Below are 13883 nucleotides of genomic sequence, written 5' to 3'. Positions count from 1 at the left end.
CAAGTTATACTTTAATATAAAGGATCAAAGCTTTAGAAGTGACATAATCGGCCGGGCGCGGTGGCTCAAGCCTGTAATCCCAGCACTTTGGGAGGCCGAGGCGGGTGGATCACGAGGTCAAGAGATCGAGACCATCCTGGTCAGCATGGTGAAACCCGTCTCTACTAAAAATACAAAAAATTAGCTGGGCATGGTGGTGTGTGCCTGTAATCCCAGCTACTCAGGAGGCTGAGGCAGGAGAATTGCCTGAAGCCAGGAGGCGGAGGTTGCGGTGAGCCGAGATCGCGCCATTGCACTCCAGCCTGGGTAACAAGAGCGAAACTCCGTCTCAAAAAAAAAAAAAAAAGAAGTGACATAATCTTCTGTGCTATTATTTTGGATGGCGGACAAGGGGAAAACTGAGGGAGTTATTCAGAACTTCAGGCTCCTGAAGTCCTTTCTCAGAAAATAACAAAGTAAAAACACTACAAAACACCTAAAATGTGCCAAGTTAGTTGTTATGTTTGCACCTGTCTTATTTAACATAACAATCCTACAAAAATAAGAATTAAAATGGTCTGATTTTTATAGGATTCAATAAAAAGTACCTTAAGCACCTTGTAAAAAGCATAATAAACAGAAAAACCATTCCTGGGACTATAGAATTTTATTTTTTATTTATTTATTTATTTATTATTTTTTTTTTTTTGGAGACGGAGTTTCGCTCTTGTTACCCAGGCTGGAGTGCAATGGCGCGATCTCGGCTCACTGCAACCTCCGCCTCCTGGGTTCAGGCAATTCTCCTGCCTCAGCCTCCTGAGTAGCTGGGATTACAGGCACGTGCCACCAGGCCCAGCTGATTTTTTGTATTTTTTTAGTAGAGACAGGGTTTCACCATGTTGACCAGGATGGTCTCGATCTCTTGACCTTGTGATCCACCCGCCTCGGCCTCCCAAAGCGCTGGGATTACAAGTGTGAGCCACCGCGCCCGGCCTAGAATTTTAATTAATTTTTTTTTTTTCAGACGGAGTCTCGCTCTTCACCAGACCAGAGTGCAGTGGCTGCATCTTGGCTCACTGCAATCCCTGCCTCCACTAAAGGCGTGTGCCACCATGCCCAGCTAATTTTTGTATTTTTAGTAGAGACAGGTTTCACCATGTTGGCCAGGATGGTCTTGATCTCTTGACCCCATGATCCGCCCGCCTCAGCCTCCCAGAGTGCTGGGATTACAGGCGTGAGCCACCTGAGGTGGATCGCCTGAGGTCCAGAGTTCAAGACCCGCCTGGCAAACATGGTGAAACCCCGTCTCTACTAAAAACACAAAAATTAGCTGGACATGGTAGCAGGTGCCTGTAATCCCAGCTACTTGGGAGGCTGAGGCAGGAGAATAGCTTGAACCTGGGAGGCAGACGTTGCAGTGAGCCGAGATGGCGCCATTGCACTCCAGCCTGGGAGACAGAACAAGACTCCATCTAAAATAAAATAAAATAAAATAAAATAAAATAAAATAAAAAGTGTTGTCACTGGGTAACCAGTAAATAATAATAAAATCAAATTCTTAGTGCTCAGAGCCTTACTCCTCACTCTTAGCTTGTGCTAACCTATTTTTTTAGTTTTTCAAATACCAAGGTTATTTTAGCTTTAGGAATCTTCCTCAAGCTATTCAGCTATTCTCTCAGCCTGGATCACTGTTGCCACCCCACCTCCCTTACCTATCCTTTATCTCCTCAGGGAAACCTTTCCTGATCCTGTCTGTGCTCTCATAACATCTTTATCTTTTTTTTTTTTTTTTTAAGACAGGGTCTCACTCTGTCACCCAGGCCTGGAGTACAGTGGTGCGGTCACAACTCACTTCAGCCTCAATCTCCCAGTCTCAAGTGATCCTCTCACCTCTGCCTCCCAAAGGGTTGGAATTACAGGCATGAGCCACTATGCCTGGCCTTATAGAATCTTATATACCACCTTATAACCGGAATTGATGTATCAGACTATTTAGCACAAATCTCTGCCAGTACCTCTGGAGAAAGTAAGAAGAATGACAACAGGCAAGGTCCTTGAATCTCATGATGATTACATTCTAGGGGAAATAGCATTCTAGCAGCACTATATCTAATCTATTGGCTAACAATTTGTATAATTCTTTTTTTTTTTTTTTTTTTTGAGACAGAGTCTTACTCTGTCACCCGCCTGGAGTGCAGTGGCGAGATCTCAGCTCACTGCAATCTTCGCCTCCTGGATTTAAAGCGATTCTCCTGCCTCAGCCTCTCCAGTAGCTGGGATTACAGGCAGTTGCCACCGCACCTGGCTAACATTTTTTGTATTTTTTTTTTAGTAGACAGGGTTTCACCATCTGGGCCAGGCTGGTCTTGAACTCCTGACCCCATGATTCACCCACCTCAGTCTCCCAAAGTGCTGGGATTATAGGTGTGAGCTACCATGCCCAGCCTCATATTTTTTTTTTGAGACGAGTCTCGCTGTGTCACCCAGGCTGGAGTACAGTGGCGTGATCTCAGCTCACTCTAAACTCCACCTCCCAGGTTCAAGCAATTCTCATGTTTCAGCCACCTGAGTAGCTGGGATTACAGGCACATGCCACCAGGCCTGGCTAATTTTTTTGTATTTTTAGTAGAGACAGGGTTTCACCATGTTGGTCAGGCTGGTCTTGAACTGCTGACCTCAAGTAATCCACCTGTCTCAGCCTCCCAAAATTCTAGGATTATAGGAGTGAGCCACCATGCCCAGGCTGTATAATTCTTTTTAAAGTATTTTTCTTCCATATTTAGGGTGTGGAAAGTGAAACAGGAAACGAGTGAGTCTATTTCATAGCTTTATTCTCAGCCTTAATGCCAGGTAATCAACTAATATTTGTTGAATTATTAACTAATGATAACAGCAATAGAGCTTTAAAAAAAAAAAAAAAAATAGGATGGCCGGGCGCGGTGGCTCAAGTCTGTAATCCCAGCACTTTGGGAGGCCAAGGCGGGTGGATCACGAGGTCAAGAGATCGAGACCATCCTGGTCAACATGGTGAAACCCCGTCTCTACTAAAAATACAAAAAATTAGCTGGGCATGGTGGCGCATGCCTGTAATCCCAGCTACTGAGGAGGTTGAGGCAGGAGAATTGCCTGAACCCAGGAGGCGGAGGTTGCGGTGAGCCGAGATCGCGCCATTGCACTCCAGCCTGAGTAACAAGAGTGAAACTCCGTCTCAAAAAAAAAAAAAAAAAAAAATAGGATAGAAATTAATGCTTGAAACTGCCCAACTGGCCAGGCGAGGTGGCTCATGCCTGTAATTCCAGCTCTTTGGGAGGCCGAGGCCAGAGAATCACCTGAGGTTAGGAGTTCAAGACCAGCTTGGCCAACATGGCAAAACCCTATCTCTACTAAAAATACAAAAAATTATCCAGGTATGGTGATGCGCGCCTGTAATCCCAGCTACTCGGGAGGCCAAGGCAGCAGTGTTGCTTGAACCCGGGAGGCAGAGGTTGCGGTGAGCCGAGATCACACCACTGCACTCCAGCCTGTGTGACAGAGACTCTGTCTCAAAAAAAAGAAAAAATAAACTGCACAATTATGATTCCAGGATGATCAATAAATTAAGGGTTTTAAACACACATAACCACAGCAATACCTTGAAGGAAAGACCCAACAGTAACATGCCTATGTCAGACATGCTTAAGAGAATTCTTTCTGCTAAGATTACTTGAAAAACAAAAGAACAGAAAAATGGTTTAAATTGTCAATTATTACAGAAGGACAAAACCAGAAAAGGGGAGCCTGGAAGAAGAATAAGACTGTCACTTCCATCTCTTCCTAAAAAGACACAGAAGGCTTCAATGCCTTCACTGTGGTTTTGGATTGGAATGGTCCTGCAGTGGGAACTGCAAATACAAATAAACATGAAAAAAACAAATGCATATGTAAAATAAAGACATGCTAGAAATCAAAGAAACCCACCTCTACCAGACACACTCAGGTCTGGGTGCAGCTTTGCCTGTTGTTCCTGACTCTCACAGCCCAAGCAAGGTAGAAGGAGAAACATAACAAAATGATACAGGAAACGGGAGGCCAGAGGGTCTTGGAGCATAAACTGTTAAAATAATAATATGAATGAGGGGGAAAGGAGAGAGATTTCACTTCCCACTAGCAATAAGTGAGCTCTTTTTCTTAAGTGGTAACTGTTGTAAACAATTGAAAAACACACATAATAATCACAAGTTATAAATGTTCTCAGAAACTCCCTGGTTTCAACTATTCTATGACAAATATCTACAGAGGGAACTCAGCATCTGCTATGAAGTTCAGGGAAAAGTAATTCTAACCAATGGAGCTATGCCAAAATATCACCCTCGGGGTCTGACCAATTAAATGGCTGCTGCTTAGTGTAGAGTTTAGGAGAGATGACAGCTTTAACACTGCAGCAGAGAAACCTACGCCTTCATTTCAGCCCAGGCATTCTGCCCCAAAGGGTGAGTCAATCAGGAAACAAAGTAGTTCAGAGTAAAGTCTTCTAACAACGCTGAAAACAGAAAAAATGGACCTGCAGTTTAATTACAGCAGGATCCTTCTTCCATCGAAATTGATGACAAAGCTCATCAAGAATAAAGAAACTCTGATCCCCTTACTACTCTGGTGCAGGAAACAAGATTTACCAGATAAGCTTTTCTGGACCTTCTGACTGAAGAAGCTGCTTTCACAAGATATTATCACAATGACTAATGGGTAACCAAGATTTTTTAAAAAATGAAGCCAGGGACCAGGTGAAGGGATTTATGGCACTCCAATGCACTGGGAAAAGGCAGCACTTCAGGACAGGAATTCTGTCTAGGCTCAAAATTATGCAGTTTACCTTTCCAAAGTAGACTGCACAAAAACTACTGCAGCCAAATGTATCATGGTATAGAATGAATTCTGGGGTTAACTCCTTTAATTTCCTCAAAACAACAGAACTTGCCACATTGAAAAGATAATTGAAAGGATTAAAATAATGCATGTCAAAGCATTTGCCCCAGAGCCCAGCAAATAATGAGTGTTCAACAGAAATTGGCTGTAAATAATTTAAAGAAAGTATTTTTTAAGGTTCTTTATTTTTGTTGTTGTTTTAACATAAAAAAGGCCCATTAAGGTTCTTAACTTTTTAATTTTATTTCCTTATTTTTGAGACAGGGTCTCCCTCTGTCGCCCAGGCTGGAGTGCAGTGGCGTGGTCTCACTCACTGCAACTTCTGCCTCCTGGGTTCAAGTGATCCTCCAACCTCAGCCTCCTGGGTAGCTGGGACTATAGTTGCAAGCTACCAAGCCAAGCTAATTTTTTTTCTTTTTTTCTTTTTCTTTTTTTTTTTTTTTGAGACAGAGTCTCCCTCTGTCACCCAGGCTGGAGAGCAGTAGCGCAATCTTGGCTCACTGCAACCTCTGCCTCCTGGGTTCAAGTGATCTTCTGTTCCAGCCTCCCAAGTAGCTGGGACTACAGGTTTACACCACCACGCCCAGCTAATTTTTGTATTTCTAGCAGAGACAGGGCTTCGCCATGTTGGCCAGGCTGGTCTTGAACTCCTGACCTCAGGTGATCCGCCTGCCTCAGCTTCCCAAATTGCTGGGATTACAGGTGTGAGCCACCACACCCGCATGTAATTTTTTGTATTTTTAGTAGAGACAGGGTTTCATCATGTTGGCCACGCTGGTCTCAAACTCCTGAGTTCAAGCAATCCGCTGGCCTTGGCCTTCCACAGTACTGGGATTATAGGTGTGAAGCACCAGGCCTAGCCCATTAAGGTTCTTTAAAAAGACAGTGTTTATCTGCTCTATTCCTCTATCTGCTTTTTAAAAATGTAGGTATGCCAATACCTCTAATCATGTTCAATTTAGTTTTTGAACCACTCCTCTAAGAATTAAATGACTACAGGCCCCTTCCACCAGTTCTTAATTATATAATCCCTTGAAAAACTTCTCAGAGGTGGTCAGAGTGGTTTATTCTTCTTGCAGCCCCAGGCTGTTACATCTCTTCCCAATTCCACCCCATTGCTAATGAGTTTGTTACTCCTCAAAACCCTGCAGTCCGGCCAGTTTAGAATTTCTCCCTTGGGCCGGGCGGGCGTGGTGGCTCAAGCCTGTAATCCCAGCACTTTGGGAGGCCGAGGCGGGTGGATCACGAGGTCAAGAGATCGAGACCATCCTAGTCAGTACGGTGAAACCCCGTCTCTACTAAAACTACAGAGAATTAGCTGGGCATGGTGGCGTGTGCCTGTAATCCCAGCTGCTCAGGAGGCTGAGGCAGGAGAATTGCCTGAACCCAGGAGGCGGAGGTTGCGGTGAGCCGAGATCGCGCCATTGCACTCCAGCCTGGGTAACAAGAGCGAAACTCCGTCTCAAAAAAAAAAAAAAAAAAAAAAGGAATTTCTCCCTTGGCTCCTCAACCCTTCTCTGCCAAATTCAAAGAATGAACATATACCTCTGGCTCCTACCTGGTGCACTGTAATTGCTTGCACCGCACTGAAGTCAAATAGGATTTGGTGATAAATCCAGGATGAATTCAGACTAAGCACCCCCTTCCTCCTACAGACCTTTAGCTTGGTTTGATGTTTGATCTCAATCTGAAAATTATGCTGACTTCCTGAAATGTTTTCTGCTCCTGCCAGGAGGATGTGATCTAGCCAATATCTACAACAAGAAGCAGAAATGAATAGATATTTCTAGTTCTCCTCGTGTCACAAAAACCTTTGTATCTTCACTATAGTCTCTCCTTGCAAAGAACACCTGTGCTCAACCTGATCTTCAGGTTTTACTATTTGCCTATATCCCACAACAAAGTGCAAAAGTCATATTCACCACCCTGTGATAGATAGAAGTAAAAAAGACACCTGTGCTGATAGCAGAAAGGAATGTTGTTCTCACTGCTTTCACACAGTCACTAGACTATCCACATTGAGACATGCTGCTACTTTTACCCTTTTGCTCCTGGAATTACAAAGTGGAAGGACAGATGATTTTCTTTGTAATATGGCAAGGGTACAGAAAGCACGCGCGCATGCGTGCGCGCGCACACATACACACAGTCAAAACCTTTACCTGTCTCATATTATGGTTTGACACCAGCAGAATGGACCTGGTTCAAGTGGTTATGATAATCCATAAAGATCCCAAGATGACTCAAGCAGATGGTTATCCTGTAGCCAATCCAGTCCTCTAATAAATGTAATAAAGCAGATTTCACAGTAGGAAGCAATGGGAATGGGAAGTGTGTTCAGAAAATAGGGACTGCTAAGATTGTTTACCAGCTGAGTGACCCCAAGCAAATTACTTACTTAATCTCTTCTCCAGAGACTTGCCAAGGGGCGAAGCAATTCAGTAACTAGCATTAGATGTAGCCTCCAGTACTCAAGGAAAGTTTCAATTCAGAGTAAAGAAAAGTTCACAGAGGCCCAGTAGTAATTTGTAAACCACCACACTCAGAAAACACAAAAAAGTTAGGCTACAAATTCTGGAAACCAACAAAAACAAACTGTTATTTAAAAGAATGAGCCAGGCTTGGTGGCTCACTCCCGTAATCCCAGCACTTTGGGAGGCCGAGGTGGACGGATCACCTGAGGTCAAAAGTTCCAGACCAGCCTGGCCAACCTGGCGAAACCCCATCTCTACTAAAAATACAAAAATTAGCTGGACATGGTGGTGGGTGCCTGTAATTCCAGCTACTCAGGAGGCTGAGGCAGGAGAACTGCTTGAGTCATGGAGGCGAAGGTTGCAGTGAGCCAAGATCGCGCCATTGCACTCCAGCCTAGGTGACAGAGTGAGACTCCGTCTCAAAAAAAAGAATGGGCCTGTTGTAGTGGCTCATACCTGTAATCCCAGCTACTGGGTGGCTGAGGTGGGAGGATCACTTGAGCCTAGGAGATCAAGGCTGCAGTGAACTTGATCATGCCACTGTACTCCAGCCTGGGTGACAGAGGGAGATCCAGTCTCAAAAAATAAAAATTAAATAGAAGAATGTGATGGCTGGTGTGGTAGCTCACACCTGTAATCCCAGAACTGTGGGAGGCCAAGAGAGGAGAATCACTTGAGGCCAGGAGTTTGAGACCAGCACAAAGCCTGGGCAACACAGCGAGACCTCACTCTGGTGCCAAGGCTGGACTACAATGATGCACTCTTGGCTAACTGCAGCCTTGACTTCCTGGGCTCAGGAGATCCACCTACCTCAATCTCCTGAGTAGTTGGAACTATATGCACATGCCACCATACTCACCTATTTTTATTTTTGTAGAGAGGGGTCTCACTATATTCCCCAGGCTGGTTTCAAACTCCTGGGCTCAAGAAATCTTCCTACCTCAGCTTCCCAAACTGCTGGGATTACAGGCATAAGCCACTGCCCAGGCTCTATAAAAAAAAAAAAAAAAAATTAAAAGGATGATGAATTATAGGCTAAAATTTCCCATTATTAGGTTAAAAAATAGCCAAATCCCATATCTATCAAAAGTAACATCAGCAGTCAATTCAGTGACTTCATTTTATAAACCATATGGATGCAGTATGGTATAAAATAGGAAAAACAACCATGCCGAGGAAGAAAGAATGATTGGTCCCTAGAAGAAAGATATGCATATGGATAAAGGCAAGGGCAGTAAAGGACTATTTATGTTAGCTTCTTTTCAAACCAAAAATGGGGACTTCTTCAGCCAAGCTCAAATATTAGAAGTCTTGACTTTTTAACAGCACCAAGTTTCAAAACAGAGGCACACGAGTTACAATAGACAAACACGTCTTGTTTGCACTTGACTTCCTGTTTTGGGCTCTGATCTCTTTCCACTGTTGCATCCTAGGCCAGTAGTGTTAGACCCTCAACAAATAGGTAACCTTTCCTATCTGCTGCCAACCGGTTCACTAGACAGTATTTCAGTGACAATAAAGTACATTATATGAGTCGTAAAAGATTCCCCTAATAAGCACCAAAAACCAATCATAAGGGGAGGGATAACATTAGGAGAAATACCTAATGTAGATGACAGGGTGGGGGGGTGGGGGGAGGGGGGAATGGATGCAGCAAACCACCGTGGCATATGTATGTACCTATGTAACAAACCTGCACAATCTGCACATGTACCCCAAAATTTAAAGCATTAAAAAAAATCTGACCGGGCATGGTGGCTCACGCCTATAATTCTAGCACTTTGGGAGGCCGAGGTGGACAGATCATGAGGTCAAGAGATCGAGACCATCCTGGCCAACATGGTGAAAGCCCATCTCTACTAAAAAAAAAAAAAAAATTAGCTGGGCATGGTGGCGCACACCTGTAGTCCCAGCTACTTGGGAGGCTGAGGCAGGAACATTGCTTGAACCCGGGAGGTGGAGGTTGCAGTGAGCTGAGCTCGCCCCATTGCACTCCAGCCTGGTGCCTGGTGACAGTGCGAGACTCTGTCTCAAAAAATAAAAATAAAAAAAAAAATCATGAGTCTCAGACACTTTCTGGATTTCCCATGCTTCATACTGACATCTGACTTAGAGTAAGCAATAAAATCTCAAATAGGGCTGAGATAAGGAAATTAAGCCTAAAACAAAACTTGGAATATATGGGCTGGGAAAAAGAGCAAGAAAATTTGAAAACATTTTAATAATTAAATGTTAACCCCTTTTCAAATGCAGAAGGAACAGATTCCCAGAAGTGAGTGACTGAGACAGTTAAACAGCTCTTTGGTGAACACTGCCTCAAATCCAACCTGCTACCAACTGGACAAAGTCTACTTTTCAGCATTGCAAAAGCCTTCAATTTTAGACACCTAAAGCCTCCACTTCAAGTGTAACTTTCCACTACTTTCAAAGATTTGGTGGTTTCCCAGGCCACATTCAGTTCTAGAAGTAAACACTGGGCAACAAATACCCGTTTCATGGACAAGTCATTTAGCCTCTTTCGGTCTGTTTTCTCATCTGGAAAACAGGAAGGCTGAACTACACTCATCTCTAATGTTTTCTCCAGCTGTAGAAAAAATTTGAGGATTCAATATTAACGGTTAACAGAAGTTTCTGTGGCTTCCTGTATTATTTCTTTGGTCAAATAAGATCGCGCCACTACACTCCAGCCAGGGTGACAGAGCAAGATTCCGTCTTAAAAAAAAAAAAAAAAAAAAAAAGATGCCTCTGACATCCCACATCCCACACTGTGAATAAAATGACCTGATCTATCTCCCCAGTACGCAAAAATTTTTTTCTCCTTTCCCTTGAAACAAGCATCAGAAAATTTCCCTCTTGAAAGCAATATACTGACAAATCTGTTCTTTATACATGGTCTTTTCTTAAAGTCTTAATGTAATCACCACTCAATTCCCATGCTGGTCATCTGATTCATGGAGAAACTCGAGTCACAAAAGGATGGAGAAAATTCGACCAGCAGCATGTGGCACACCCACACAGTGACTGCTAGTGGGGAAAAAATGATGCAAAATCTGGGTAAAAAAAGGGAGTGGTAAAGACAAGTTCAGTGAGTCAGTGCAAAGGAAAACACAGTTTAATAGAAAAGAAAGAAAAGGAAATGTGAAAGGAAGAAGAAAAGCAAAAAAGGGAGGGCATCTATAAACAATGAGCATACACTTAAATCTGAAATTCCGTTCAGTTATTCATTCATTCATCCAATAGGTATCGAATGCCCACTATGTGCAGGGAACTGAACTAGGGGAAAGACAAAGGTCAACCAGACAGATCTGCTCAGTGAGGCCATGGTCTAGTAGGAGAGAGATGAGTATGTACATAAACAGCTATACTAGACGGCAGAAAGTGTAACGTGCCACAAAGGAGACATAAAAAAGAATTCTCTACTATGAGAATCAAGAGGAAGTGATTACTCCCAGTGAGGGATCAGACTAAGGAGCCCTTCATGGGAAGAATGACATTCCAAGCCAAAAGCACAACAGAAACAAGGGTACCCAAGTAGGAAATCAAGGATATACAGGAGCAGTGAGTAGCTGGCAATAGCTAGTGATCCAGAGAGCCATGTCTAAATTGGATACCTGGACTGAAGCCAGATTGAGTTTTCAGAAATTGGCATTAGTATCTGAATTTAAGTCTAGTGGAGGAGGAAGGGGACAGGAAGGAGTTGACAAACTAGGAGCCAGAGGAAACTAAAAAACTTAACTCGAGGGGCGGGGGAGAGGAGGAGGTGGCAAAACAAAACAAAACAAACAAAAAACTTAACCCATAAAATTAGGATAATAAAATCAATACAAAATCAATGTGTACAGATATGTAAAATTCCTCCAAAGAGACAGAGTATCTTCCAAACCAAAAGCAAGAAAAGGACAAAAAGGCTTGGATGACTATATTAATATACAGGTATTTAAACAAAGAATGTGCCCATATCTAAGACTGATTAGCAAAGAAATCTGGAAAAAAAATCTAGAAAAAACAAGCAGGGGCATTTTGACTCCAGAACTGCTCAAGGCCAAGAAATACTAGAGCTACACAACATCTCTGCAGTGGAACAAGGTTATTTCAAGAAGCTTAAATGGGAACAGCATATATTAACAGCTAGGGGTATGGGCTCTTAGAGGCAGAGGGACTTGGTTCAAATCTCAGTTCAGTGTCTTATCAGCTTGAACAGAGCCTTGGTTTCCTCATTTGTAAATTGAAGATAATTTGCCTACTTTGCAGGAGGATCACTGGGAGAATGAAATGCCCTACTGTATGCAAAGTACTTAATGTAATACCAGCTATTATGGGAAACAATCAATAATCTTTTTTGTAACTGTATTCTCCCCACAAACCATTCTATCTTATAATTCCATGCTCACTAAGCAAGCTTGATATTATTAAATTTGATTTTCCAGATCTCCTGATATTCAAAAGCAATTATCCTAACAAATTCCAGAATCTTGTTAACAGAAAAGGAATCCTTCACCCTAAAATAATAAATTGGCATTCCATTCTGAGCTCAATCACTCAAGTCTGAATACAATCCTGTCTTCAAGACTGATTATTTCCAGGTTCTCAACCAAATACATTTTGTGACCTAAGACTAGACTGACAACACAGTGACAAAAATCCTGAGGGGTCATCCTGAGAAGTTAGACTGGCATCACCCTGGCCAGCCCTACCTAATGTCACCCTCACTCTACAAGCTAACTTGTATAATACTTTCCCATACTTCTCCTCCACCTTCCACCCCTCTCATACCCTTCAATCATGAACTACAATGAAGCACTTTCCCTTCCTCTCTAACCTTTTAGAGGTCAAATAGCTCATTTTATCAATTTTTGCGTTTTCCTCCATATCCCAATATAACTTGCATCAAAAGAACCAAAATAAATATTTACTGCAAAACACAATTTTGCTTAACAACACAAGCCATTGCATTCCACCATTCTCACAAGCTGAAGCCCCTTTCCAATTTATTTTTCTCACATCAGATGCGTAACGCGCTGACTTTGTAGTAACAAGGCTTGAAGCAGGCACATCTCATACGTGTATGAAAACCCAATCATCACACTTATGAACAACAAAAGGATCCCCTTTCTGATTTACTGAACTCTTATTCTATGCTTTTCTTTTCCTCTCTTCCCTTGCCTTTGCCCATCTCTCCATTCCCAAACTGCCAGATTATTATAGAAAAATCAGAAGACTTTACTTAAGTGGGTTGCTAACAAATTCATACAGCTGAGGCTAAACCATCACTGGGCTCTAAAAGCCTTTGATTCATCTCTAGTTGATGTTCTGATGGGACTTTCCAAAGAGCAGTGTCATGCAAGGTTTAGGAGCATGAGACCTGGGACAGACAGAACTCATAGTCTTCTTCCTGTGTGAGGTGTCAAGGTGATTAATTCTCTAAGCTTCATTTTCCTCATCTGTAAAATGGAGTACCTAAATGAGGTCATTTACACAAATCCTTAACACTATCAGAGTGACAGCCTTAGAGTAGGTTCTTAATAAATACCAATCCAACAGCTTTTAAAATCTTGCCTTCAAACACACACTTCTCTATGAAAGTTTGTACAAGGCAAACTCTTTGTGATCTTCCTTTTTCTTCAATTCCCAACTTCCCTAAGAAAGTAGCTGGTACTCTGTCCTCACTTCTCCATCACACACTCATTCATTAACTCAATTTCATTTCTGTGGAAAGCCCTTTCTCCATGGTCACCAATGATCTTCTGATGGATAAATGCGTGGCTCTTTCCCATGTCCTCAACCTTCATGATCTCCCTGCAGCCCCATACATGCAAAATCTACCCAAATTCTTTATGAAGCTGTCCTCAGAGGGTTACCAAAAATTCTAGACAGAAATATAACTATAATTAAGCATTAGGCCAGGTGTGGTGGCTCACCTGTTATCCCAGCACTTTGGGAGGCTGAGGTGTGCGGATCACCTGAGGTCAGGAGTTCAGGACCAGCCTGGCCAAAATGGTGAAACCCTGTCTCTACTAAAAATACAAAATTAGTCGGATGTGGTGGCACATACCTGTAGTCCCAGCTACTCAGGAGGCTGTGGCAGGAGAATCGCTTGAACCTGGCAGGCAGTGGTTGCAGTGAGCTGAGACTGCGCCACTGCCCTCCAGCTGGGACCACAAGAGCAAAATTCCATCTCAAAAAAAAATAATAATAATTAGCATTAATCAGGCTACACTTTGACCCATTTCTTTATAACCAAAAGTCACTGACCATCTGCATCCCTACTGTTTCTAAAGAAAGGACTTCTGGGCTGGGCTTGGTGGCTCACGCCTGTAATCCTAGCACTTTGGGAGGCCAAGGCAGGTGGATCACAAGGTCAGGAGTTCAAGACAAGTCTGACCAAGATGGTGAAACCCCATCTCTACTAAAAAATACAAAAATTAGCTAGGCATGGTGGCACGTGCCTATAGTCCCAGCTACTCCGGAAGCTGAGTCAGGGGAATTGCTTGAACCTGGGAGGCGGAGGTTGCAGTGAGCCCAGATTGC

The 13883-nt window shown here is 43.0% G+C and overlaps 1 protein-coding gene and 1 non-coding gene across 2 annotated transcripts in view; both read right to left on the bottom strand.

Moving 5' to 3' along the window:
- Window positions 1-13883, bottom strand: part of RFFL (ring finger and FYVE like domain containing E3 ubiquitin protein ligase) — an 83082-nt gene that overhangs the window by 34201 nt on the left and 34998 nt on the right. The gene's annotated exons all lie outside the window — the stretch shown is intronic.
- On the bottom strand, window positions 12356-12460 carry LOC116553579. The gene has a single exon (XR_004269820.1). It is a non-coding gene; the product is annotated as a small nucleolar RNA U13 (small nucleolar RNA).

The sequence above is a fragment of the Sapajus apella genome, unplaced genomic scaffold, assembly GCF_009761245.1.
Source record: "Sapajus apella isolate SASKATOON/1434 unplaced genomic scaffold, GSC_monkey_1.0 scaffold12, whole genome shotgun sequence".
Lineage (NCBI taxonomy): Eukaryota > Metazoa > Chordata > Mammalia > Primates > Cebidae > Sapajus > Sapajus apella.
The sequence above is the reverse complement of the archived record's forward strand: the minus strand, read 5'-3'. Positions and strand labels throughout refer to the sequence as shown.